Source organism: Lutzomyia longipalpis, chromosome 1 (genome assembly GCF_024334085.1).
Source record: "Lutzomyia longipalpis isolate SR_M1_2022 chromosome 1, ASM2433408v1".
Taxonomy (NCBI): Eukaryota; Metazoa; Arthropoda; class Insecta; order Diptera; family Psychodidae; genus Lutzomyia; species Lutzomyia longipalpis.
In genome coordinates this window covers 11622008-11649294 of record NC_074707.1, presented here as the reverse complement: position 1 = coordinate 11649294, position 27287 = coordinate 11622008, and the positions used below count along the sequence as shown (strand labels likewise).

Genomic DNA, 27287 nt, shown 5'->3' with positions numbered 1-27287 from the left:
AGATTATATCTATTCAATAGAGTCAATGATAAATAAATATTATGATCACTCTATGTGCGTTTCATTTCTCCGCAACATTATATAGCGCAATAACATCTTATATGCGGATGATGAAAATAACGCACGTGAGAGACTCTTGGGTGGAACTCTGGCTCACATCAAATTCATATACGATCGATCTTCATTTGATCGCAACCCACTTTTCTCATTGCAATGCGGTTTCCACATACATTCAATCCAATCCCTCTGCGTGTATTTGTTAATAAATTGCACTTTGCAATTACATAACTTGTGTGTACGTTGTCTTAAAGTAGAAGACTTTGCAAAAAAAAAGATAATTCCCATGGATCGATTTTTCAATTAAATGAAGAAAATCCAATAGTTGGAGGTAAAAAAAAATATTATTCATTACACGGAGAAATATGAAATGTTTCGAATTCATATTGGATGTTAGCATCGACATGAGAAAATCAATCAGCAGAGAAGGCAATATATATTGCCTATCTGCAAAGATCACGCTCTTTGGTTTGTAAAAGCCAGGAACCATGCTGACAACTGTCGTGATTTTCTTCTTAACGAGAAGTCGACAAATTCACTCTGGAGAGCTTTTTCAAACGCCATGCATATACATATTTATTTTAATTAGTAGATACTCTCATGATTTTATCTCACCAAGAAATACCTTCTTATTTAATTGAAGAAGAAAAAAAACATTGAGAAGGAGGAATTTCTGGCAATATTGTAAGAATAACTTGATAAAATATAAAAATTAAATAGAAATCACTGCAAACATTTCACTTTTTTCCCACTCATCGTGATCCTCTTTATGTCTCTCACTTTCTTTCCATCTTTTTGAAAAATTTAAAAACTTATACCTAGCTCTCTTATATGTCTACGACTATATGTGCTAGCTTATTGCATCAAAGGTGGTTTGTCTCAGAGCATCACATAGGTATTATGTTTAAAATCTATTGCACACGAAGAGATTGAGCCCAAAGACAAAACTAACAAATTCCAAGATTCCCCCGAAAAATCTCTGAGCTTGAGAGAAATACCTTCATCGATGGGGAACATTTCTGGCCGCCTTTCAATTAAGTAATTTTAACAGCACCCGATCCATGGAGCACATCACATGGGAAAACGAGATAAAAATCACCTTTGGGTGCCTTTTTCCATGAAAATTTCATGTATGTGTTGAGAGTGAAAGACAAAAGGCCCCGAGAGAGAGATATTCTGCAAGATTGAAACGAAACAAAAGGTATTTACCTTCTCCTTCTATTCAACCGCAACGTATGGTTTGTATATTGATGAAATCACCTAATTATCATATAATCAGAGTCCGAAATCTCTTGAATGAACATCATTACCGCAGTGCGATCATCAACGCACGTATAGACGTCTTCTTGAAGTGGTGCATCCTTCTCACAGAATCAAACGAGACCCAGATTGAGAGAATAAAAGCAAAATGCCAAAAGACTCTGCAGAATACCTTCGAACTACATTGTTTCGAACTTTTAAATAAGAATACTCTGAAAAATTTATATAAGGAAAGCTACAAAAAAAAAGTAAATAGTTTATAGTACATTGACCGACAGAACTGCTGAACTACTTTCAGTAATTAGAACAAAAAGAAAATTTAACCTTCTCAATAAAGATTTTGCATACAATTTTATATAAACTTGTGCTGTGCTCCCATTTGTAAGTTTATTCGAATGCGAGCTATAAAATCTTCGATCTTTACGCATTTCAGACTCAATGGGTGATCTTCTTTTTCCATCTTTCTCCTCACACCGTCCTTTCCCGGCTGACACAACTTTAAGATTTTTTAAAGATTTTCACAATTCGCGTCAATAGTACTCGTCAGTAGTTCCCATATAAAGTTTTCCGACTATTTGTTCGAAAATGGCACTTTTTTTCGCGTGTGTGTATTAGTGAGTAGCGCTGAGTAGCGCATCCGTGTGAGTAGCAAATTTACCGACTCCTTCATTTACGCGACAGTAGAATAGTCGCAAAACTAAACCAAATTTAATTTTAAGACCACAATAATATATTTTTTCAATGGTCCTAATACATAATATTTTAAAATTTCTTTTAAAATTATATATAAATTTATATATATGTATGTATATATACATACATATTATGTATATAAATAAAACAAATTTGACTTTGTAAATATTTATTAGACTTTTATTGAAAAATTTAAGTTTCATATTCGCCCTCTGAAGATGATTCATCTACCAGGTCATTCTGTCGTCATCTTAAAGTTGCTGCTCCTTAGCGTAGGCGACTCTGAGATGCCTGAATTTGGGATGCCTGATTTTCGGGATATTCCATTGGCGTCTAGAATACAGAAAAATAAAATTTTTAATTCATTTTGATATTCAGGATTCTGTAATAATGGGTTTTAGAAAACTTACCAATTCTTTTCTCAGCAAATATTTTCCTTGTTTCTTTTTAAACTCCACAATACTCACAGCAACACCTTCATTAAAAATGATTCACAAAGCACTGGATGTCAAATAACATAGACTGCAGCGATCCTAGCTAGGAAAAAGAAAACTTAAATTTTTATTTACGCGATGTAATAAAATCGTCAAGAAATCAGGACTGCTCGTAGGTGAAATTAATTTCGTAATTTTTTTAAGACTAATTTTTGAAAAATCTATATGATTTCATCTAATACCGACGCTGTAGCCAATGAGTATTAAAACTATTCACATTCGCGTTGTCGAAAGAGTCGGTTTTTACTTGCGTGCAAATGTATGTGTGAGCTCACTCTGAGCTTCGCCTATTTGCCACTAGGTTTGTTGACGCGAAGTGTGAAAATCTTATTGATATAGGTATTTCTCATGTGCAAAAGTAATTTCAAGATTATTTTCCGACTAATATCTTGAAACTTTTTCCTGACCCGTAAAAACCACTGACTCTGTGTCAGCCGGGTTGGAACAAATGCACGATTTAGTGATTTATTCCAATTTACCCAAAAACAGCCTCACGAGGAATCTCTCACATGAGATGAGATTTTCGGCTTCTCGCACCGTATATCCTTAAGTGTGGCATTATGTGAATAAAAAAAGAGAGTCTATACAGTGAGAAAGAAAATATTTTTATCTTAAAATTATACATCTCACTGTCTCAATGGGTCTGGCTCAATAAAACAAAACCTTCACGATCACGTCTTGCAAGCATCATCAGCATTAAAATATACAACACGATAGACGCCGAGGATCATGTTTGGAAGTAATTTTTTTCTTGGTCAAAATACCCCAAAACCGATCATCGTAAAATCTGGTATACACATTCAGTGGTTTTCCTCTTTCACGAAGATCATAAAGACGTTATTTTTGTGATCATTTTTATTCGCACGATCAAATAATCATCTTTTTTACACCGTTGAAAGCTTCCCGCATCATTACAGAAAATTTTCACACAACAAGAGGAAGGATTTTGTTTGGATATTTGCGCAGCAACAAAAAACATACTGAAGGAGAAAATTTTCAACATATATAATAATCATGTGAGAAAAAATGCCAAATTAAAAAAAAAAAGGTAAAATAAATTCATTCAACCCAACATATTAGCACACAATTCCGATCAATTGCTTTTCTTCACATCCTCGTGTATGATAACTTTATATATTTCCCTTACACGGCCAATTCTCAATCTTCTCTCTTTTGCTTCTGCTTTTTTTTGCCTCTATATTCACACCATTCATCTTCGTTTGTTTCCAATTCAATCCAAATTAATTAGAGATAGTGGAGACAAATTTGTTGACGTATTGTAACATCTCATGTTATATGTGGAGGGAATTTATTGCAGAGCACCGGGCAAAAGTCGTGAGATCATGAAACGAAGACAATGAATATGAATAAATTATTTCCAGGAGTTTCCAATACAAAAAACCACCACAAGAAGTTCCAAAAGAAGTATAACCACGAATGAGAAAATATTCTTCCAATGTGTGAACGAACGGAAAGTCAATTCAAAACAAATTTTATTTTATTCTGAGAAAGAGAAATATTTTTCCTAATTGATTTTAAAATGTGATCGCTTTTAGAATATTCACGTTTCACGACCTTGCCTAGGGGCAGACAGAAACATACGTCAGTTTCCAGTGATTATAAAATCATTTTTCACTATATACAATATTTATTCACATTATGTCCTCTCACTCGACATTCTCAATCACCTCTTTCAACAATCTTTTTCATGCAGTTTTAGCTGTGATTCTTTCGAAGAAAAGAATAGCACAGCTTCTGTGTACCACCTAAAATGCAATGTTGTCCGATCGGGCTCAAACTTGGGATGAGCACGAATTAGGGTCCCCACATTCCAAAAAACGTATGCTCCAAAAAAAAGTGTCCGTCCGTCCGTCCGGCCGGCCGTCCGTCCGTCCGGCCGTGGCATAAAGTTTAATTGCAAGAGAACGGTAATAGATAGAGACTTGCGGTAAACGGCAAAGTTTAAATATCGATCGGAAGAAATCCGATTATGAGGTCAAATCCAACCCCCCACCCCTCCGTCCGCCATTTTGGAACACACTCAATTTTTGTTTTCGCTATATCTCAGCCCCTATTATAGCTAGAGATCTGAAATTTTGGTATGTTATAGGCCCCATCAAGACCTTTCCAACGATATCTCATTTTCGAAAATCGGTCAAGCCGTTTAGTCAATATGGCCGTTTCAACTTTTTATCGAAAATCGACCATAACTCGAGAACGGCTTGACCGATTTTGATCAACTCAAGCTCAAATGAAAGCTCTCAACAAACCCTACAACTCTCTAGAACATCCGAAGTTACAAAAGTGACCGCTAGAGGGCCAAAAATCAAAAACAAAATTTTCGATGAGTTTTCGATGAATATCTCGAAAACTGTACGATAGATTTTGATGAAATTTTAGTATGTTATAGCTGACTATATTATCTAGGTCCATGCCAAAAATGAAGAAAATCTATGTCGTCGTTCTCGAGATATCGCCTTCCAAAGTTGGCATGTCATATCTCGGGTTCTACAAGTCCGATTTTAATCAACTCAAGCGCACACACAGAAAAATTATTCGTATTAGTCGAATGCGAGTGAGATATTCGCACATAACCTCAGTTTGATTCGCACTCTCCAATGTAAACAATATAGGAAATACTCGTCATTAACGAATGCGAGTGGCACACTCGCAAAAATTGACATTTTCACTGCCACTTTTGATCAAAATTTCTCTGTGTGCAAATGAAAGGTTTTGTGAAGCCCTACAAATGTCTAGAACATTGCAATTTCGAGAAATGACCGCAAGAGGCGCTAAAGTCAATATTTTGCATATCCAAAATTTTTAAGTTGAAATATCTCAAAAACTGTACTATGCATTTCATTAAAATTTCAGTATATTATAGCTTAGGTCAAGACCTTTCCAACAACAGGTTATTTAAGAAAATCTATGGAGCCGTTTATTTAATTAATACGCAAAATCTTAGGCGCCCCGCGAAGCGGGGCGCCTTATATATAATGTATATGGATATAAATGCAGAGTAAAATATAACGGTAAAATATAAATATATATAGTTGCATGTTTAATTAGTACGCCAACTATTTGGCGCCCCGCGAAGCGGGGCGCCTTATATATAAGGTATATAAATATAAATGTAAATGCAAAGTAAAATATAACGGTAAAATATAAATATATATAGCTTAATGGTACAGATTAAGGAGAAAAGGGAATGTACATGGTAAGTTTCACTTACGGGCTGTGATTCTTCCTTCAGAGGCCAAGTTAAATATAAGTAAATGCAAAGTCTAATAGATAGCTGCAGAGTATGGATTAATCAGAAAAGGGAATGTACTGGTAAGTTTCACTTACGGGCTGTGATTCTTCCTTCAGAGGTCAGTCTAAGTGTGATATTTGATATAAGTTTGGTGGTGCAAACTCTGGGGAAGGATGACTCGCGCCACGAATCACAGCCAATGCGCGAGTTAGCCTTCCCCCAGAGTTTGCACCACCAAACTTATATCAAATATCACACTTAGACTGACCTCTGAAGGAAGAATCACAGCCCGTAAGTGAAACTTACCAGTACATTCCCTTTTCTGATTAATCCATACTCTGCAGCTATCTATTAGACTTTGCATTTACTTATATTTTTTGTAGTTGTTGCTGTAAACCATCATACAATGTATAATGAGTAATAAAATAACACACTCTAGTTATTCAATTATTATCAATTTTGTACCTTTTTCCCCACTCAAATTATTCATGTACAAGAAATTTACTCAATTTTATAGCATAAATTAAATCCAGTGATAAACCACAAACGCTTCTTTGTACATAAGAGTTAAAACATTGAAAAATTACCCAAACACAAACATTATTGTACAAAAACACACTGTTTGCAAGGAAAAAAATTTGCACTTCAAGTGTTTGATATAAACATAAATACGACATAATTATGATGCAAATAACCTTTGTAATATTGAATTAAAGAATCTTTTGATAAAAGAAGATCAAGAAAATGTGGTTTTCATTACATCTCTAAATCAAGAAATTCCGTATTTCGGTAATTCTTTTTAAGCTTAATTGCAACACCTGTGATTTTTTTGAAAAGGAGAACCCGCCAAAAGATCATCGACAACCACATCAAACTGAAAATTCCTGTTGCTCGCAGCATCCGGGGTAGAACAAGAAACACAAAACTTAAAATTCATGTGATTCAGGTATACACATTGATGGGATTTTAAGTTGGATTTAAAGGTGATGGGCAAAAAAACACCAAAAACACAAACACACAGGTTTTATGTAGAAGATCGTGAATATGTAGAGAGAAGAGAATAAAACTCAAATTGGTTGAGGTCACGTTCTTTCTCAGTAACCGGCTTTTAAGCATTTGGGAAGGTCATCGTAAAATAGTGCTGTGAGATGCTTCTCTTGCTACATATGACTACATACATAATATAGGTAGCACATTTGTATCCCTCTTCTTCAGAATACTATGTTTACAGTAGGTACTTTGAGGGAAAATATACTCATAATCACCAATTAAAAGTCAATTTTATAATTTATACTACGAAGGAATTCCTTACGTTATTTCTCTCACAGATTAAATTTCCCCAATGCAATCAGTCACTTTTTTATCGTATCTCCTACTTTGCGTTTTATACATACATTCCTCCAAACACATCTCAAACCGATATCTATATGCTGTAGTAGAAAAGTGAGTGCATTCCCACCCAATAGCTATTTTATCTATCCACTCCTATATTACCTTACTTGAATTTGGTATGGAATTTGAGCTGTTCGGTAACTTTCTACCATCAAGAAGTCACACTGTATCAGCTACTTGTAAGACCACGCGCAACTTACACAGACAATTTAATATTTAGCAAAAATGCAATTGAACAGAAGGTACAGTAAAAAAAATCACAACACTATTAAACTACATAGAAACACGATAAGTGGGATTTCACCTCTCTCTCTCTCAATCACATTTTTGAATAAATAAAAACAAACATACAACTTTATTGTATACGTTAAGCAGCATTTTGACCACATTTCACCATCATTCACCGTGCCCATATTTCACACAAAAAAAATCCAATACTTTGTTTCAAATTTTAATCTGATTTTTAGCTGTGATTCTTTCTTCAAAGAAGCACAGCTTCTGTGTACACTCAAAAATGCAAAGTCGTCAGATCGGGCTCAAACTTGGGATAAGCACGAATTAGGGTCCCCACATTCCAAAAAACGGTGGCGCTAAAAATTTTTCCGGCCGTCCGTCCGGCCGGAGTATAACGCTAAATTGCGCGAAAACGGTAATAGATAGAGACTTGCGGTCAACGGCAAAGTTAATATATCGGGTGGAAGAAATCAGATTATGAGGTCAAATTTTACCCCCCACCCCCCTGTCCGCCATTTTGAATAACCCCAAAATTTTGTTATCGCTATATCTCAGTCACTGTTATAGCTAGAGATCTGAAATTTTGATATGTTGTAGGGGCCATCAAGACCTTTCCAACGATACCTCATTTTCGAAAATCGGCCAAGCCGTTTAGCCAATATGGCCACCACAATTTTTCATCGTAAATCGGCCATAACTCGAGAACGGCTTGACCGATTTTGATCATTTCGGGCTCAAATGAAAGATATTAATGAGCCCTACAACTGCTCGGAACATTGCAAGTTCAAAAAATGACCGCAAGTGGCGCTAAAATCGAAAACAAAATTTTCGATGAGTTTTCGATGAATATCTCGAGCACCGCTTTATAGAATTGCTTCAAATTTTGATATGTTATAGCTGGCTATAATATCTTTTATCATGCCAAAAATGAAGCAAATCTATGTAGCCGTTCCGGAGATATCGCGTTTCAAAGGTAACATGTCATATCTTGAGTTGCATAAGACCAACGCCCCGCGAAGCGGGGCGTTTTATATATACATATATAAAAGTAAAGTAAAATATACATATAAAAATGCATAGATATATACATTATACATATATACATATAAAAATGTAAAGATAAATATTAAATATAGCATGGATGGAACAGTATAAAGCGAAAGAACGGTAAGTAAAACTTACAGGCTGTGATTCTTTCTTTATCAGTGAAATGTGAAGATGGCTGAAAATTGAGGATGGGCAAATTTTGATGAGAGTCTTACTCGTGAGCCGAATCACAGCCAACGCCCGCCACAATTAAGGCTTTCATCAAAATTTCTGCGCGTTGGCTGTGATTCGGCTCGCGAGTAAGACTCTCATCAAAATTTGCCCATCCTCAATTTTCAGCCATCTTCACATTTCACTGATAAAGAAAGAATCACAGCCTGTAAGTTTTACTTACCGTTCTTTCGCTTTATACTGTTCCATCCATGCTATATTTAATATTTATCTTTACATTTTTAATGAAAAAACTATCATGAACCCCAATACAAATTGATCATTTTCTCCTTTTTTCGCCTTATCCATTCTCCATATACCATGCAAAGCTTGCAAAATATAGCAAATAATTTTCCTTTAAAATCTATTAATCCAATATATTGAGAGTGCAAAAGATCAATTTGAAAATATAAATTAGGCAAGCGAATAGATAAAACGGGGAAAAACAAACAACTTCCATGTAAAGTGTTGCAATATAATTTTCAATTTATGAGTAAAAGTAACGCGCATTTGTTAGAAACTAATCGTAAGTAGATATGTGGGTGGACGAACATAGAGAAATAGCATTGCAATTTCTTATACCCTAGAAATTATTCAATTGAACAAAAGTTGTGATTTTCACGAGAAAAAAAACACATTTCATTGTATTGCAAACAATTCGCAGTATAAAGTATAAACACTTCAACCTGACCATTAGGTGTAAAATTATTCTAATAGCCGCAATGTGTAGGCATGTAGTACTTTTAAAGCGTCCCTGTGGCTTGCTTCTCAAATCAAGATAATATACATATATTCATCATCGGTGTGGGTGAAAGAAAGATATTGTAGGTATATATACTTAGAGGCTAATTAGAAAAATATACAGAGAAGAAAACTATATGAGATTTATTTGCGTACTTTGCAACAAATTTCGCACAAAACACACAATCTACACGCCTTATTATATTGTGTTTATAGCATCAATGTGTGGTGAGATAAATTATACGCGAGGGGCTTGATAGAAAAAGAAAATATATCAAAAACTGTGTCAATGGAACATGCAAATTTTTCTATAACAAGATGGCACAAATATTCCAAGTGAGTGTATTTCTTTCATATAAATCTATCACATATCAATTGACAGGAATCTCTTTCCTCACCCGTAGCATCATATAATCAAACAATTTATCTAATGTGCATTACATACTATCGGCGTCATCTTGAAAATTCTGAGATTCCGCCACTCTATTGGATTTTTTTCTTCTAATTTCATTTTAGTTTTGCTTCTTCAGCAAATAGTTTTTGATTTTTCATTCCACGAGTATTCAAATTTTTACATTATTCAGTTTCTACAATAAATTATATAGATTTTTATATCCTCAAATGTTTTCTTTTGCAATGATGAAGCACTTTTGCATAATTTATGTAAACCATAAAAAATTTATTAATTTCCAATAAAGCAATAAATTGACCTAATTCACAATGCATGAAAAGAATTAAATATTACAGCAACAGAAAAAAAATTGCAGAAGACTTCTCATCACTTTTGGAGTGACCGACGTATTATTTACTTCTTTCATTTGTATTGTACATATTCCAACAACCAATATGGAGAACTCATTGCGTTGTGCAGGAAACAGGAAAAACATGATCTCATGTTTATTAACCGGCGTCTTATTCACTACTTTTTCTCTCTTTTGCAGTCTTTTCTTCAACAGATCATAGAAAAAAATTTTATGGAGAGAAATTTTCTCTATACGCCCATTGAAAAGCCAACGAGAAAAGTTTTTTTTTCTACTTCACCTTGTTTGTGTGCACATTGTGTTCAGGTGAAAATTTTCAATTTTAACGCAATGCTGCTTTTCATTATTATTTTTTATTCTTTATAATCAAAACATTGTCACCCAAGAGGGGGTATTAAAGTAAATTCTCGTTTTCTCCACAATTAATCCCGAAAGCAGGTATATACATTGAAAGCGAGCGCAAAACAATCAATAATTTTAATTCGACAATTTTAAAGGCGTGGTGCAATGATCAAAAGGTGATCGCGATTTATACGAGTGATCATTGTAATTTCGTGACATAATTTTGCACATAATATACAATGTGATCACCGTGAAAAATCAATTTTGAGAACTGCTGCATTTGTTGAAATTAATAGTGCTTGTGTATCATTTAATAAATTACTCATTTTTCACAATATACCACTCTACCCCCTACTCCCACCCCCCACGTGCATACGATTGCAATCACACTACAGTTTTATATAAGCAATTTATTACAATTGAGAATTAATTTCCTCCATCACCCATTTAAACATTTCTCTCGGGGGCTATTTCAACGTTAAATTACTTTCGCAAAAAGACTGTCAATATGAATAATCTCACGAATGCAAGCAATTAAATTTGCAACACACAGCTCCCAATAAAGAAAAATAACATAAAACCCTTCAAGTTGACACGTTCATGCAAAATTTGACACCTTGAGATTCAATTACCGCATGTGGTGTGTGTTGGCTCTTATGGGGTGTAACATGAGTTCTAGGTTTGCTACTCATCAGTGCACAGTGCTACCCATATTTTCTTAGCTCTAGAGGTACATACATACATACACACCAAACAGAACCACTTAGCACCATGCAATATAGTTTTTTTTCACGAGAATTTGCTACATTGAAGAATTTTGAAACCATTTTCTCGCATAAAATTCATGCGATGCCGCGAGAGAAACTCTCGTGGATTTGTGCATTAGACCAAAAACTTTGCCACGTTTTCGGATTCTTTTCTGACAAGAAAATTGCACCCGTTTCAATTTGTGTAATTTCGGACACTTCGTGCTCTGGCCACTTCTCCGCAATGTTCTCTCCCCCATTTGTATTTGCACACACCACCAAAGGAAATTATAAAAAAAAATCCAACAGAAGAAAATATTATACATTTCAATCTCTTTCTCAGTAAGCAACAGACAGAGGAAAATAGTCAATAAAATTGTTTTTCAGGAAAATTTAAATACCAATTTGTCAGACATCCAGAAGCCTCGGAAAAAAATGAATTGAATTTATTTTTGCGAAACCTATTCAAAGGCATGATTGTTTATAGAGAAGAAGGAAATTGTGGGCTTTGCTTGAGCTTTATTTTTCTAAGGGAAATGGTTCTGAAGACTAAATTAAATAATATAAAATAGTATTTTTTGATAAATATTAACTAAAAGCAGACAGTTAAACAAAAAACGTAATTTTGTATATTGTTTTGCTTAAATTGCAGACATAATTTGTATGCAAATCTATAATGGACTCAATCTTTCTTTCGACTAAAACATAAAATTCATATTCATATTTTAGCCATTTCCTTGCAAATAACTCTATATACCTTCCCTTCTTCAAGCTTAAATTAGTTTAAAAACTAATTCAAAGCTGTAAAACAAAATTATACGTTGAAACAGCTTTAGTTTGAAAAATGTAGAGAGAAAGAGAACTGTGAGTACAATCTACGAGCTACCGGTAATTAAACATTGTGTAACACATCAATTAAATTTTTGCATTACTGAATTCTTAGCAGTGTGCCAGAGTAATGTATAATTTTGCTGAGGTAAATATATCATATGTGTGTACTACTTGACGTCCTTCCATGAAAAAGTTAAATATTTGTATGCATGTACTGTACAAGATTAAGAGCAACAATTTTAACTCAATTAAACACCTCAATTATAATTGACACATTTTATTGCATTTAGGATAAAGAAATGACGAACAGTGTGTGACTTTAAACAGCTTTTAGCGTATGCTTTTCAAGGTAAAGCAATATGATGGTGTTGGAGAAAATATCTGTGAAAATGTGCTATGGCTTTTGTGAATAATATCAATTCGATTTATTGGAATTTGAGTAACTTTCCCTTTTTTCACCATTATATTGTTCGATCAAGTGCATTTATAATCAGATCTTTCAAACTATTTTCACTCTCTTCAAACACAGAAGTTGAGAGGTATATACCAATAACATAAAAACATCTAATATTTGTGAGACACCGTGAACTCTCCTCCTCCTATATATATTTTCGAAAACGATCAAATTGCATTATTCAGTGGTCGTGGCAAAATAATAGTGAAGCATAGATTATTTTCTTGTGAGACAGAGAGTAGGTTTTTTTTGTCTTTTAATTAACACAAAGTGACATGAATTGGTAATTAATTGCAAGTCACAAATTTCACAGTAAAATAACATTTCTCCAACTTCATATTATATGCCTTTCCACTCTTTAAAGAAATTGTTTTTGACATTTTTATATTTTTTGATGCACAACATAATAGCGCATATAGTCGCACACTTTTGGGTTTGTTGTAAAATTTGTAAAATATTCAAGATAAATTAAAATTTTTTACGATGGCACTGAAAACACCTTAAGAGGTTTAACCATCTTAAATGTCACTCCTCTTGCAAAATCCACATAAATTAGTTTTGTGTGTCTTTTTCTCAACATAATCAACCATCTCTCGGCGTCACAGAAGAAGAAAAAACAGTTGTCATAGACATCAAAACATATTCACACACTCTTTCTGCAATTATATACCGTCAAATTAGTGAATTGAGAAATAAAGACATTCATATTTTCATAATTCTTCTTACTTTATTTCGGTGGAAACAAAAAGAATTTTTCTCACCGCACATGTCACCAGAAGGTGAATTTTCTCAATAACACAGTGATCGTTTGTAATAATATTTTCAATTACAATGTGTAATAATGCGTAGAAGATAAATCTAATTGCATGATTGAGTAGTCAAAAGCTCCGAAAATGTCTCTATCATTTCGCGAGGTCGCGCGTGAATTAAGTAATTGACATACTTCAATTTTTTTTTATTGGTTAATATATGAATGGAGCACAGTAGAAAGAGAAGAACGCAAAAAACAAGCATTTTTTACCACCTTCAGCTAAATTATTAATGCATTAAAATTAATTTTATATAAACCACAATCCTTGTTAGAGTTATTATTTAGAAGAGCTTTTTTGTGAATAAAAAATTGTGGTATGTATTCAATGCATAATGACCTTCATTCATATTTTTGGCGGTTTTTTTTTGCTTGGTTACTCCCTTTCTTTTAATGAATAGAAATGATAAGAAAAGTTGACATTGATCCTCAAGTTTCTTTATCTATTTTCTTGTCAATTGTTTTTTATAAACTTGAGTTTATTTTTCTTTTATAAATTATCATAAAGAATTTTTACTTGAATAAATTTAGCAACTTTTCTTCTTGAAGCAAAAAATGTAGATCATATACATATTTTTCTTCTAATTTAAATTCAAAAAGCAAATGAGATACACTAAAAAACATGATAGAATGCGGACCTAATATCACTTCATTCCAAAATGTACGACCTCGACTTCTGTCCTGTGCTTCTTTTGCAAAATGCCAAAGAAGTTAGAAAAATCTTGTGTGCCATAAACTTTATAATTTTAATCCATTACACGCAAATCAACGCATACAGGCACATATCAAAGTTCATCATCAATCTGCAAGATCACGAACCATAATTTTCCATAAAAATAACGGTATTTATGTAGGTTTCATATGTTGTACATACTTTTCATTACAAACACCACCATCATGTATACTTGCACCATGTTCCATTGCACATTTTGCCCACACTCACTCGACATTCTGTGAGGTATCTTGGTAGGTAAATATGCATATATTCCAATGAAAGCATTCAAATTGTTATTATTTATTGCAAATTATCCATACTAGAAAAGATCTCTGTAAGCTAAAATTCACTGATTAGCCAATTGAAAGAATGGGGCACCATGTTGTCAAACATTTTATTTCTACCTACTGCTAAATTGAATGAGAATTGGCAGCATTTTAGGGTGGGACCCACGACAATTCTTTTGAATCATCAAAACCGTGCAATTTGCTCCATTGCCCGGGCCTGTATCATTGTATTTCGCCTGCAAAATGACCTACAAACCGTGTCATTTACTTCCAAAAGAACGATCGCAATCATTGTCGCGGCGCACATTTTTTTCTCTCATTTCTTCAGACGCTTTTTTTTTACCTTCTCACATAGCTTTGTTATTTATTGGTATGTTCTTGTGATATTTGTCAATTTATGCAACATTCGAGACACACACGTAAGCACATTTTTTCTCCCTCAATGCTGAATGTCACATAAATTCCTTTTCGCGGTTCTGTGAAACATATAAAGTTTTATTTGAATAACTGTTCACTGTTCATATTGAATAAATATACTTTTTTTAACATCAATTCTTTCTCCCAATGCCATCGTGTACATGGACTTCCATCGATCATCGTCCATAGAACTTTGTTCTATCTTTTGCATTTCAAAAAATTAATCATTACATTTTATCTTCAGAAGTCTTAATAATTGAGATATGTGCGGAGTGTCTAACAGCAGACGTTTGAGTGAGAGAAAAGAAAACCCAATAATTTTTATCTATTTCATTGTACAACGATCGTTTTATGTTAATTAATTTTCATTTTGTTATCTTATCGCGAATGGGGAATGTGATTATTTTCACCTGAAGCGTTAAAATCTCTCCGTGGCAATTTGAACATAAATGCTACTAAATCATAAACTATTTGCACTCGATTCGTATTCCAGTCAGGAAAAATTTCGTATATATGTTATATAAGGCGCACTAACCATGATAAATTATCACTAACAACAATGCAATTGTAATAAATTGAATGGTGACTTACGGTAAAATTGTTTATTTTCTTCTCCAAAAGGAAATATTTATGGGCACACTGATCTCGCGGTATGTGAAGCAAATTGTTTAAACCTCCGCACACACAGTCAAATTGGTATATATGAGAGATGTACAAAACTAATAAACTCCTTCGCCAAGTCTGGAAAAAAAGTGAGAGAAAGAAAACATCATAAGAGGAGGGTTTTCAGTGAAAAGGAGAGAAAAAAAATTATGATTTTTGAGTGAATGAAAATTGTACACATCATTTACAAATTGACTCATAATTGTAAGCATTTGGCATAAATTTAGATACTTGGCACTTCCTACACGCATTTCACGCTGTTTTACTTTTGTAAAATACACACACTCTCTGTGAAATATTTTATTGTACTCAATTTCCGTTCTCACTCAATTAATACCCCAAATTTTCTTTCTCTCCCATACGGGCGCGCGTGTTAATTAATTATCCAAATAAACTCCAATCGATCACCCGGCATAAATTTATACATATGTACATATACTCTACATATATCCCATAACCCGCTTCTCGAAGAGAACAGAACCAACACTGTTCACTTTTTTTTACACAGTGAAGACTTTTTTTTTATCATATATAGTGGAGATTGTAGCCATAAAATAATCTGCACATTTTCCACCGAAATTTTTTTTTCACGATATCCGTCTTCTTCCTCATTTTAATATATCTTTTTATCGTTCATATGTAAATAGACCTAACAGTTGAAAGCATTATGGTGATCTTTTCGCCATCATGTGGTGTGATCTTCCCCAAACACATTTCTCTCTCCTCTCTATGCGTATATTTCCATTTTGAATGGCCAAATGAGAGGTCTCGCATAGAAGAAACACAGGATGGGTATTTATTTATTATCTCAATTATAGAGGATTTTTCTTCCACAAGACAGTAGTTGAAAAAAAATGTTGTACCCATACACCTAAAACTCTTTTTTTTTACAACCCAAAACACAGCGGCATTCATCAAGCATTAGTTATTGCGACAGGTGAATTGAGTGATTTATTTACACACATTTTGCTGTTAATTGAAATTCTAATGGTCACAACACAGAAGAAGTTGTGTATTTTACAAAAGTGTGATATTTCCATAATCTCCTTTTCTTGATCTTTTGCACTTCAAGTACACTCACAAAAAAAAGAATATACAACGCTCATGATCATCCAGCACCAACAATCCAAGTCTTTTTGTCACACACCGTCGTACTCAAAGACCACATTTTGAAGTCATTCCCATATAGCGGCCGAATGAAAAACGATCGCCATTAATTATTCACGGAACGTAAATCGCAAGCAAGTTCCATTCACATTGTATGTTATATACAACACCCTAGAACATTGTTCGACCTTCAATTGCATGAGTTTATTTTTTGTGGATGAAGGAGATGCGATCGTACATGCTGATTTCACATTATACCCAAAATTCATCCCAATGTTATATTCACGCATCAACAAAGAAACCCAAAACACAGTGTTACAATGACGAGTGAAAAAAAAAGAATTTTCCAACAATAGTAATGTCAATAATGATGATGATAATTACAAAACATTACATATACAGTAGGGTTTCGGTTTATTGAACTGATCGTTCTTTCCTTACAGTACGAACGTTTTATATACCTACCGAATATCAAAAACTTTAAATATTCGACAGAATACTGACTTTTTATTTTTTTAAGATTTTAAATCTTTTTAAAATTGTTTTTAAAATATTTTTTACTCCTTTTTTAAACAAAAAAGACGTAATTTCATTGACAAATATAGGAAATTAAACGGAAAAACAATGAAATTGAAAAAAAAATTAAAAATGATAATTTTAAGGCCCTCGAATCTTCTTAGCAATTAAACAAACACAAATAAAATGAACTACAGACCTTTTACCTTTAATCTACAAGAAATCTAATAAAGCACCGTAAGTTCTCACAGTATGAAACCTCACTGTACATTATACGTTTGAACTCCTACACGCCCAAATGGAGTACAAAAAAAAGTTAAAATGCCTAAATTACTGATTGATGCTATCGTGACCAATGACTCTGACTTTTTAGAAAACCCATCGGGAGGGCAAAAAACTCACACATAGAGTTTGTGGAAAAATGTTAGAAATGACATGGAGGCATCATATGAAAAATATTTGCACGAGATTAACAACCTAATAGACGCCTTTCAGGTGTAATAATCTCCAAGTAAATTCCTCGCGAGTAGCGTTTTTCCAGCACCATCATTGAGAGTTCCTCACTCAGCAGGTTGGCGCGCACATTTTAAAAATGGTAATTTGCAGTGCGAAAGGGCAAGAGAACAGCACTCTTCTTCTTTTCTTTTATTTTAAATATATCCTACTTTATATTTCACTCGGAAAGCACCTTCAAGAAGATTGTGTAGCATTAGAAATTTATTAGAATTTCTTTTCTTACCATGTTTATACACTACACACGATAAAATGGTACATCTAGGCACTTATTTGTGAAAACCCACCGTCCATCTCACATGCGGGGAGAATAAGAGTTGTGGCTTAAAAAGTAAAATCAACATTCCACCGCGAGATTTCTTTTGTGGATAAAATTCAAACCTCTCCACATCATCATCGTGCTATCACAACCATCATCTACCATCCGCAGGTTTACCTTTCGTTTATTATAGGTAGGCACATCAAGAAGTGGTATTCTGATGCCCATATTATCAATGTGTGCACAACTCATGGTTGGAAAATGTACACAAATAAAAACAAATTAAAGCAAATCATTTTTGAAAGATTCACTATTAAGGAGTCTATCTTTGACCACCTAACCTCCCCACCTGCAGCCTCCTCCTCCTCCCAATGTGATACAAATATAACCATCATGATCCAATGATATGGAGACGTGCTACCAGCAAGATCGACCAGCATTGAGAGACGTTTTTGAATGCAAAAGATTGAAGACTGGAAGCGAAAGAGTGGCTGCAATCAAAACGGGACTTTGTCTGAGAGATCTCAAAGAGTATACGTTGGCTAATTCACGAAGAGAATACTAAAATTGTTTAAATTTGCATACATAATACCTTTTTCTATGCATTACCATAATATTATCAATATATTTTATAACATAAAAGATAGTTTCAAGTCATATTTTAAATTAGGAAAATATAAAGGTGAACCACATGAAGTAAACTGTTAATGTAGTTTGAAGAAAGAAAAAAAAACTTTATCTTGCTTATAAGAAAGAAAAGAAAAACAAGAGATAAATAAATGTGCCTGTAAAATATATTCAAAAGACACGTGCGTGGTTTAGAAGGTGTCATGACACGGTGTTATTTTAAACTAAATGAATAAAGAATTTTCAGATGGGATGCCAAAAAATTTCTTCCGCTGCGATATGCTCCAAATATCTTGAGCAATTCCACTCATTAAAAATCTTACTATCATGCGTACCGACGTGTTGAGCTATTATGCTCATTTGCAACAAAACGATACACCTCCATAAGGTAAAAATATACAGTAAGAGTGAGAAAGGCGAGGAAAATGTAGATGAGATGTCCATAAAAAGATCATTAACCATTATCTGCGCTACAGACTCTCAATTCATAAATTAATAAAAGGCTATTGACCCTGCACACACCACCATATTACCTGTGAGATTACATCAAAATGAACTAAACATTAGAGGTTGAAATAAATATAAAATTTTACTTTTTTTTTCATAAAGACTTTCGAAAAACCTTTTTGGTCTGATATGATTTATGATTGATGACAAACCATACCTCTAAACAATACAATGCTACTGCTATGCTGGCTATGCTGAGGCTTTAGAAAATTTTATACACCACCCAAAGAAAAAGAAAAAGTTTCCATAGAACTTACAAAACAGATAAATAAGCTTTGTTAGGTTTATGATTTTTGTGATTTTTTTTGTTGCACTTCTTACAATGTTGACGGTGTATTTACAAAGTTTACTAGCTAAGAAATAGATTTCATTAATTCTTTGGTTCTAAACTTTATTACTTTTCTTAAATTGCTGAAAGAATTATACAATCAAATATTTTATACGCAAAAAACTGGATATTCATTACATAATCTGTGAAATTTCTTTTAAAATAGAGCCGCATTGTTATGGGCATAAGATGTGAAACAATAAAAAAGCCTAAATCTAAAAGAATCAGTCACGCCTTCAAAACTATAAAATTTTCAATTAATTCCTTTTAATCTGGACAAAACTATGATTCTATTTCTTATGAAAAAAAAATCACAAGCGAATTTTTCTCAACATATAATTCTTCAACAACATGGAGTGGTTAAAGTGAAAGAACAAGAATTATGTGTCCTTGAAATGTGATTCTAAGAGGCCCGGCATTCAAATAAACCGTATATAATACATCCATTGTACTACAGCACCTTTCGACGCCATAAATCCAGTTGACGTTTTTTTTTCTTTTTCTTCAAAAGCTGCCTCTTGTGTCACCATAAGACTTGTGAGTCAAACTTCTTTTGCATGAGAATCATAATCTCCATCCAGAGCCCCATCATCTTTATACTCTCATAATCTCTTCTTGGGAATAAATTAATTACAACCCATGTGAAATCTCAAGGAAAACAGGTGAAGTTTGGTGTGTAAAAAATTCCTCAAGTGTCAACTGTGAGTGTGATAGCGAAAACTCCTCGAAGGCATGATTGCAATCTTATGTGCAGAAAAAAAGGACAGCGCACGTAGACCGCCAAAGGAAGATGAGAAATGCGAGAAAACTCAATCCGAATGGTATATAAACGTCAGATTATCGTTGTCAATAGTGCTATAAAACATGCACTCAATTTGAGATAATCATCTGGTTCTGGGTGCGGAAAAATTCAAATGAGTCAATTCACACACAACACTTCATCAACACTGCATTGTTGTCCATACGGCGGCCCGAAGGTCATCCTGACACTGATGCAAGTTACCCACCGATACCCATATAGAGGCACCTCACGATCTTATGGATCACCAGATCTCCTCTACTATATTAACATCAAAAGAAATACCCTTCGCAAGAGAGGTTCGGGTCACGCGCAAAGCGCAATTCCATGGCTTTAAGCTCAAAATGTGTGGGAGGTTTTTCAATAAAATGTCACGATATTGTCGGATCAATTTGGATGTATCGCAGTTGGTTATAGAGCGCTCTAAGGAATTGTTAGAATGAATTACCTCCACAACACTTAAGAACATCTATTTAGTTGTAGGTGTTGATTGATGCATCGTGTCACTGATCCCCTATCCCCCCCCCCCGCCCCGTGCATAAACTTTCAATATGCACCATATTCCAATAATATGCCGCATAAGAGCCAGAGGAAAAATATTATTATCTCTCATTTTCATTTTCATTTGCATACTACATACATACATTAGAGAATGGTAATTTAATATCTTTTCGACCGGGAGTTGAAACACGATGATGATGTTGGAAAATGCTCCGATGGATAAGAAACTCCATCAGCGACAGGAGAGCAATAAGAAAAAGAAATCAATCAATGAGAAATAATTTCACTTTTCCGTCTTTTCAGCGCTATGTTTACCCAATGGCTTGTGGACTTGAATAATCATTATCGACAATTTTATATATTATACAGCATCGTCAATATGTGTATGTGTTTGTGCCTTTTATATCCACACCGATTGGAGTCTCAACATTAACATTAGGTCCAGTACATGATGAAGGTGCATTTACTTAAATCCCCTCGTCTCTAAATCAGATCCTGCACATCTCCTTCGCTCACCATTGCACCCCATCCCGAGTTTCTCGCAAACAGTTTTTCACATTGAAGTTGGTGTATACAAACTGAAAATTATACTCAATCACGATTTTCTGATCTGATGATGTGTTGCGTGATATCGACAATAATTAAGATTAATTGCTATTAAATCCTTTGGAGAATTCTTCACTTGCATATAACACAGGATGATAATCTTTTTTTCCTTCTGCTACATCTATACTTCACCTTCCCATTATACATGCGGGGATCCCATTGTTGGAGATGATTTCAATACAGTCTCCACAACTACTGTGGTGAAGGTCCCTGGTGCAATTCACAATCTTATACCATAAGATTTCTCACTGAAATCAATTTTTATCCCTTCATTTTCTTCTTTAGCGTCTTATCTCATTTTTCAACCATTTCAATGGGATGTTACAAGTCAGAACTCCCCATAAGATTGTTATTATTGGACAAAAGAGATTCACGCACATTACCCGAGCACAGATGCTCTCTGTCTACAAGGAGGAGGCTTTCGCGGTAAGAAAAGAACCCTTTTCCCACAATTGAGTACACCATACCACACCAAACAAATCAGTATAGGAGTTCATTAGTGATTTCTGACTTGATGACCTCAAAATTCCTTTTTATAAATTGCTATATATTTAAGTACATTATGTACATAGGTATGAAGGTATATATTGCAAATAGAGGCGCCAATATTGATTGATTAAATTTACACAGTTCATATAAATGGAATTATGTCAAATTATGTGAAAAATATTAAAAACAAAACCCCTAATTTAATCCATTTAGATCTAACAAGATTTAACATAAACCACATAAATTCCTTAGAAGAAAAAAATAGTAGGTAATAGCATAAAACATACTTTCCACAGCACATTCACTTTTATTTGAAGATTAGTGAAAGATAAATTTACAAACTCCTCCCTCATTGAGTTGGGTAAATTACAAAAAGTAAATTGCACTCAAAATACCACCAAAATCTGACCATTCAGCACAAACATCTCGCGGCATCTCCATACTTCCCTTTCGATCTACTTTCCCACCTTCCTCGCCTTTTAGAGCACATCGAACTGTGGATTTCTAAAAATTTCCCTATGCACCATGTCTATTTTAGCGATCCCCGCAAGACTGTTGCATAATTCAAAGAATTTCAAGTGCAAACTGATTCATTCTCAAAACAGTGACAAAATGTGCCAAAAATAGCATGAGAAAATTTCAAACGGTTATAGAAATCGCATTATAAAGAGTTTATTAATCCTATTAGGAGAGACATTTTCCTCCTTCCGTGAAGTATAAATTATGCTAGAAATAATTCACAAATTTATACATATACGAGGTAAATTGTCGCTTCGCTCCAATTTACCTCGCCCCGCTTCGCGGGGATTTGTTGCGCTTCGCGCAAATTTTAGAGAAAAAAATTATGATGGTTTATAAGTAGATTTGGGCCACTTATCAATCCCAAAAGAAAAATTCGCAAAGAGAAGAAATCATTCTCATACAACATTTCAGGCGCCAAATTAAAAAATTCGCAAAAAATGCATGACCTTTATATGGGGGCTAACTGAAGGGGGGCTTTGGGGGGAAAATGAATACGGCTACTCGAAAGCGCCTGATATAAGGAGTCTCTGTATCAAATTTCATCACGATCGGTCAAACGGTGTAGATTTGTATAGCTGTACAAACACGAAATCCTTTCTTTATTATATAGAAGAAGATAGATGGGAAGCTCTCATCGAACTCAAAAGAAAAAATTTTGCAAAAAGAAGAAATCATTTTCATACAACATTTCGGGCGTCAAATTAAAAAATTCGCGAAAAATACATGAGAGTTATATGGGGGCTACCTGAAGGGGGGCTTTGGGGGGGAAATGGATACGGCCACTCGAAAGCGCCTGATATAAGGAGCCTCCGTACCAAATTTCATCGCGATCGGTCAAACGGTGTAGATTTGTATAGCTGTACAGACACAAAGATTACCAACAAACAGACCTTTCTTTATTATATAGATATTTTGCTTTATATGTTGCGTATCCCACGTTACATTGAGAATTTCACATAACTTTTCCTGCATGTTTCAAGTGGGCAAACCTATGCTATATACTTTGTGTGTAGTGTGCATACTAAATAGATATTAGAAGGAACCTCTTTTTTGAATTGCACACACGCATGCTTTCTCTCTTACTCGTCGCAGAAGTATATCTTTAGCGAGATGGATGATGGTGCACTTCAAGTGAAGATGTGCGTCTCTTTGGGAGACAACGCCACACATTTTTGAAATTCCCTGGCAGCCGCCACCAGGCTTCATCCGTCCATCAGATTTCTCTCATCTGCACAAACATTCATCCAAAAACCACCGCAAGTCTTACACCGCACTATCCGGTATACAAATTTAATTTACTATATTTTACCTTGCATTAATTTCTAGTACACAAACACCCAAAAGGTGGAGGCACTTACGCTCTCGCATCCTGCGTATACATAATATACAAATTGCAAATGCCCAGAGCAAGAATCACCATACCCGAAATTAGATAAACTCTAAAATACAACACGAGCGTAATTATAAATTTCCGCAATTCAATTTTCTATTCACCCTAGGGGCGCCACAGGCAGCACCTCCTCAATTTTTCTCCATCACACACAATATACCGGATCCCCACATACTGCATATAAGTATCTAGGTATGTACCTACAACAACACTTCCAATGGCGGCGGTGCGCGCGGCTAAAAGGAGGCAATAAGAGGAGAGAGGTGGATGCCACCTAAGAAAAACAAAACTTTATCATACACGTACAACAATGTATGCAATATAAATTGAGTAAATTAATAAATACCACCTCAATCTTCACTCACACTGTAAATTCGAATTGCTCCCCGTCCCCTTTTCGTACTTTGCGCGCTTTTATAATGATCATCGGTGGTTCACTAACTGTACATGGTTACGCCGACTTGATCATACTTTTAGCCACTCCACTGACTCGCGATCATTGCATTCAGCGGTCATCTACCATGGGATTTAAAGTGCCAAATATTATGGCATCATCGTACCAGACAAGAGTCCCACCTACGCCAGCACTTAGCAATTCGGTGTATGACTCAGCACGCAGGCAAATGCGTAAAATGATCCACCCACCCTCGCACAATTCACTATCGCCTTTTTGCCTCCCTAAATGCTACACTACAAATACCATATCCAAATATTTATTCTCAAAGTGAAATGTATTGTTGCGAGCATTTAGCAAAAAGGTCATCGTGTCAATATTTCAAATTGTTTTAAAAGTTAAATATAAAGAGCATCAATATTTTGCAAATATTTACTTTTTTCACAGCATATTTTGCTTTGGTCACGAAATACTTGACATTGCCGCCAAAAAAGTTAGCATATGTCACAAAAAATAAACTTTATCAGCTTTATTTACACGAAGAAAATATGACCTTAAAGGACATTATGCACGACGTATGAAAAATTCTTTGGAATTAAATGTTTTCTTTCTTTAAATTAGTAATTAAATTATTTGACTATTTATTTAATTATTTTATTATTATTATTTAGTCAAAAATATAAATAATGACGTCACAATTGCTTTGTTTGCCCTTTTTTGTCGATGATTTCTCATAACAAACATTCTTTCATTTAATGCATTGAAACTTTCAATTACGATAAAACATCAGCGCCAATGTTTCATGCATTTAAAGACAAAAAAAACATTAATGACGTCATTAATGGTATTTTTAGGAAAAGAAAACCTTGCTAGCTTTCCCCTAGTGGTTCCCAAACTCACTAAAAATAAAAACTAGATGCTAAAAGTTTAGCAAATTAAAGATAAGATCAATAAAGAACTTTTTTTAATTTAAAAAAAACAACGTTTCTGTAATTTATTTTCCCAACTCAACCATAAGATGGAAAAGTATCTTAAAAGGAAGATTTTCCTCGTAAGACCTTCAAATCCATCTGATGCTCCCAACTCGTTCCGGTGCATTTTCTCTGAATGTTATATACACAAGGAAAAGGAATAAGAAAAAAAAGCATTTCTTGTAAGCAAGTAGCTATTTTCATCGGCTTTTTAGCCTTCCCTCTGAGCCCCGTGGTACCCCGTTCAATATTTCTGTATATACTTTGGGATTCTAACACATAAATACGTGCCTCTCTGACTTGTGTATTTGGGGGGCTTCAATAGAACGCACCACACTCAAATGCTTACAAGCAACGTTAGAAGCTGAATCTCCCATGCTAATTTTAGCCCACAAAAGACAAAATATTTCAACAGGAATTCATTCATTTTTCACATTGAAAAAAAAACTCTATACTACATTCATCTCACTCATTTCACGTGTTCTCACTCACTCATTTAGGTCTTTTTCATCCTCCACCATATGTGCTAATGTACAAATGGAATCATCAAGGCTGCTCTTTTCAAATGCATGCGGTGTTTGGAAAAGTTTTTAGGTTGTTGTATAATTTTATAAAATAAATGAAAACTATGTGAGAAATGAAGTCATTTGATTGTCTCCACGCAGTTAAAACAAAACAGACCTCCAAGAGCCACAAAGTTAATATCGCAACCCTACAAGCAAGCTGTCTACACAAAATTAAATACTTAATCAGATAAACTTTACAGCAGTTCAGAAATACAATGCACATGTTGGTAATTAATAAGACAGAAAGGAGAAAGAAAAAAAAAAGAAGAAAAGCAGCTCATATGAGTCAAAAGTCACTCACAAGTGAACAAGGAATGCGAGGGAGTTTAATTGAACGCATGCGGCTAAATGGGCTTTGTCTTATCAGCTGTTTTTCCTTCTTCTAATGAAAATCTGGTCAATATTTTGAAATTATGGGAGGGGACGTCGTTGCATTTGCGCAATAACTGTCCCGCGGGTACAAAAATTACACCCTGGGTATGTCTTGATGCTCCATACCCAACCCCCTGTGATGGGGATGCACCACATTGGATGCAATTCCCACACCAATCAGGTGATCCAGCATACGTCAGGTTAGTAGTTTGGGGTTAGCGGGTAACCCCAATACTGACTACTGAGGGCCCTTTTATACCGCCACGCGATCTAAAAGTTCCTGCTTTAACCTGAAACTGTTTTACTCTTCTACTGAAGTATACACTAAAATGGAAAAACAGTCAAGAAATTCTTTAAGATGATGTACGATCTTACGCGCCAAAAATTAATAAAGCGTATTCTAATGAAATCATCAACCCTTTTCTGCCATCTTTTCATTGATGATCATTACCGCTAATTCTAGCTATGAAAAGTCACTTGCAATCAACAACCTAATAACCGTTGACCTTGAAGAAAATCACTTAAGAATTCTTTTTCATAGGAGTCATACACCATCGTGTGTAAAGTGTGAAATAAGTAGCTATAAATACTAGATTATACAAAATACATATGACGTAAAAGCTGTAAATTAAGACACGAAACTTCCGTTGAATTTCACCATTAAGCTCTTACTATTGATTGGATTTTTTTCCCCTCAAATTCGTTTATTATTGTTACCGTCTTATAAATAAAAAAAGCCAACCTATTTAGCCGGAACAGCAATTTTGCGACCCATTGATATAGAAAAATTGATTAATTAAATTATTTTAAAAGGCATTTTTAGGTAATAACTGTGTTTTCTTCAAATCACGTAGAAAGTTTAAATAACTTTTTTTTATAAACCCTCAATGTCTCACACGATTGAGTTAAATAAGGCACCAGAAGTTTAACGAATAGACCTCTTTAGTCAGCTTAAAATCATTTTTCGGTCCCCCCCCTCCCCATTCTTGAATTCCATTTTGCTAATTTGTGGAGTCACACATAGGGAGTTGATGACCTCTCCAAAGAAGCGGATGTCTTTCTTCATCTCCCATCGTGATGGTAGAGCATGTAAAGCCAAAATGAGAAAAAAAACAAAATTCCCTTTAAAACGATAAAATGCTTTTAATTAAAACGGCGCCAATTCAAACTTTGAAATGTCCGCAAATTTGACACATTACAAATGAGCCCCCAGAAATTGCACAAAAGTGAATTAAACAAGTGATGAGAGATGAGCAAAAACAATTGTGAATTAGACAAGAAAAAAAGGAAGATTTTCGCAAAGAAAACACGCGCGCTACATGGTGAAAATTAGTGAAATGAAAGAGGAAGAAATGAAAGAAATATTGACACTTTAACCCCGTAGTTTGTACATGATTTTCTCTCATCTCAAACCC

General features: G+C 34.4%; 4 protein-coding genes and 1 non-coding gene across 8 annotated transcripts in view; 3 read left to right on the top strand and 2 right to left on the bottom strand.

Annotated features, from left to right (window-relative positions):
* LOC129790073 (luciferin sulfotransferase-like) overlaps nucleotides 1-27287 on the top strand; it is a 767385-nt gene that overhangs the window by 727580 nt on the left and 12518 nt on the right. The window lies entirely within an intron of this gene.
* The window catches only part of LOC129788207 (probable Rho GTPase-activating protein CG5521), a 626970-nt gene that overhangs the window by 587165 nt on the left and 12518 nt on the right, over nucleotides 1-27287 (top strand). The gene's annotated exons all lie outside the window — the stretch shown is intronic.
* Nucleotides 1-27287, top strand: part of LOC129788331 (tolloid-like protein 2) — a 606934-nt gene that overhangs the window by 567129 nt on the left and 12518 nt on the right. The gene's annotated exons all lie outside the window — the stretch shown is intronic.
* LOC129788391 (uncharacterized) overlaps nucleotides 1-27287 on the bottom strand; it is a 67911-nt gene that overhangs the window by 36420 nt on the left and 4204 nt on the right. For 2 of the 3 annotated variants that reach the window (XM_055824416.1, XM_055824406.1), the window contains exon 2: nucleotides 15334-15483. The exons of the other annotated variant lie outside the window; for it this stretch is intronic. The gene's annotated coding sequence lies outside the window, so the exon portion shown is untranslated. The remainder of the gene's footprint in view (nucleotides 1-15333; nucleotides 15484-27287) is intronic. 3 annotated transcript variants of the gene reach the window in all.
* On the bottom strand, nucleotides 25920-26128 carry LOC129788226 (U11 spliceosomal RNA). The gene has a single exon (XR_008750339.1). It is a non-coding gene; the product is annotated as a U11 spliceosomal RNA (small nuclear RNA).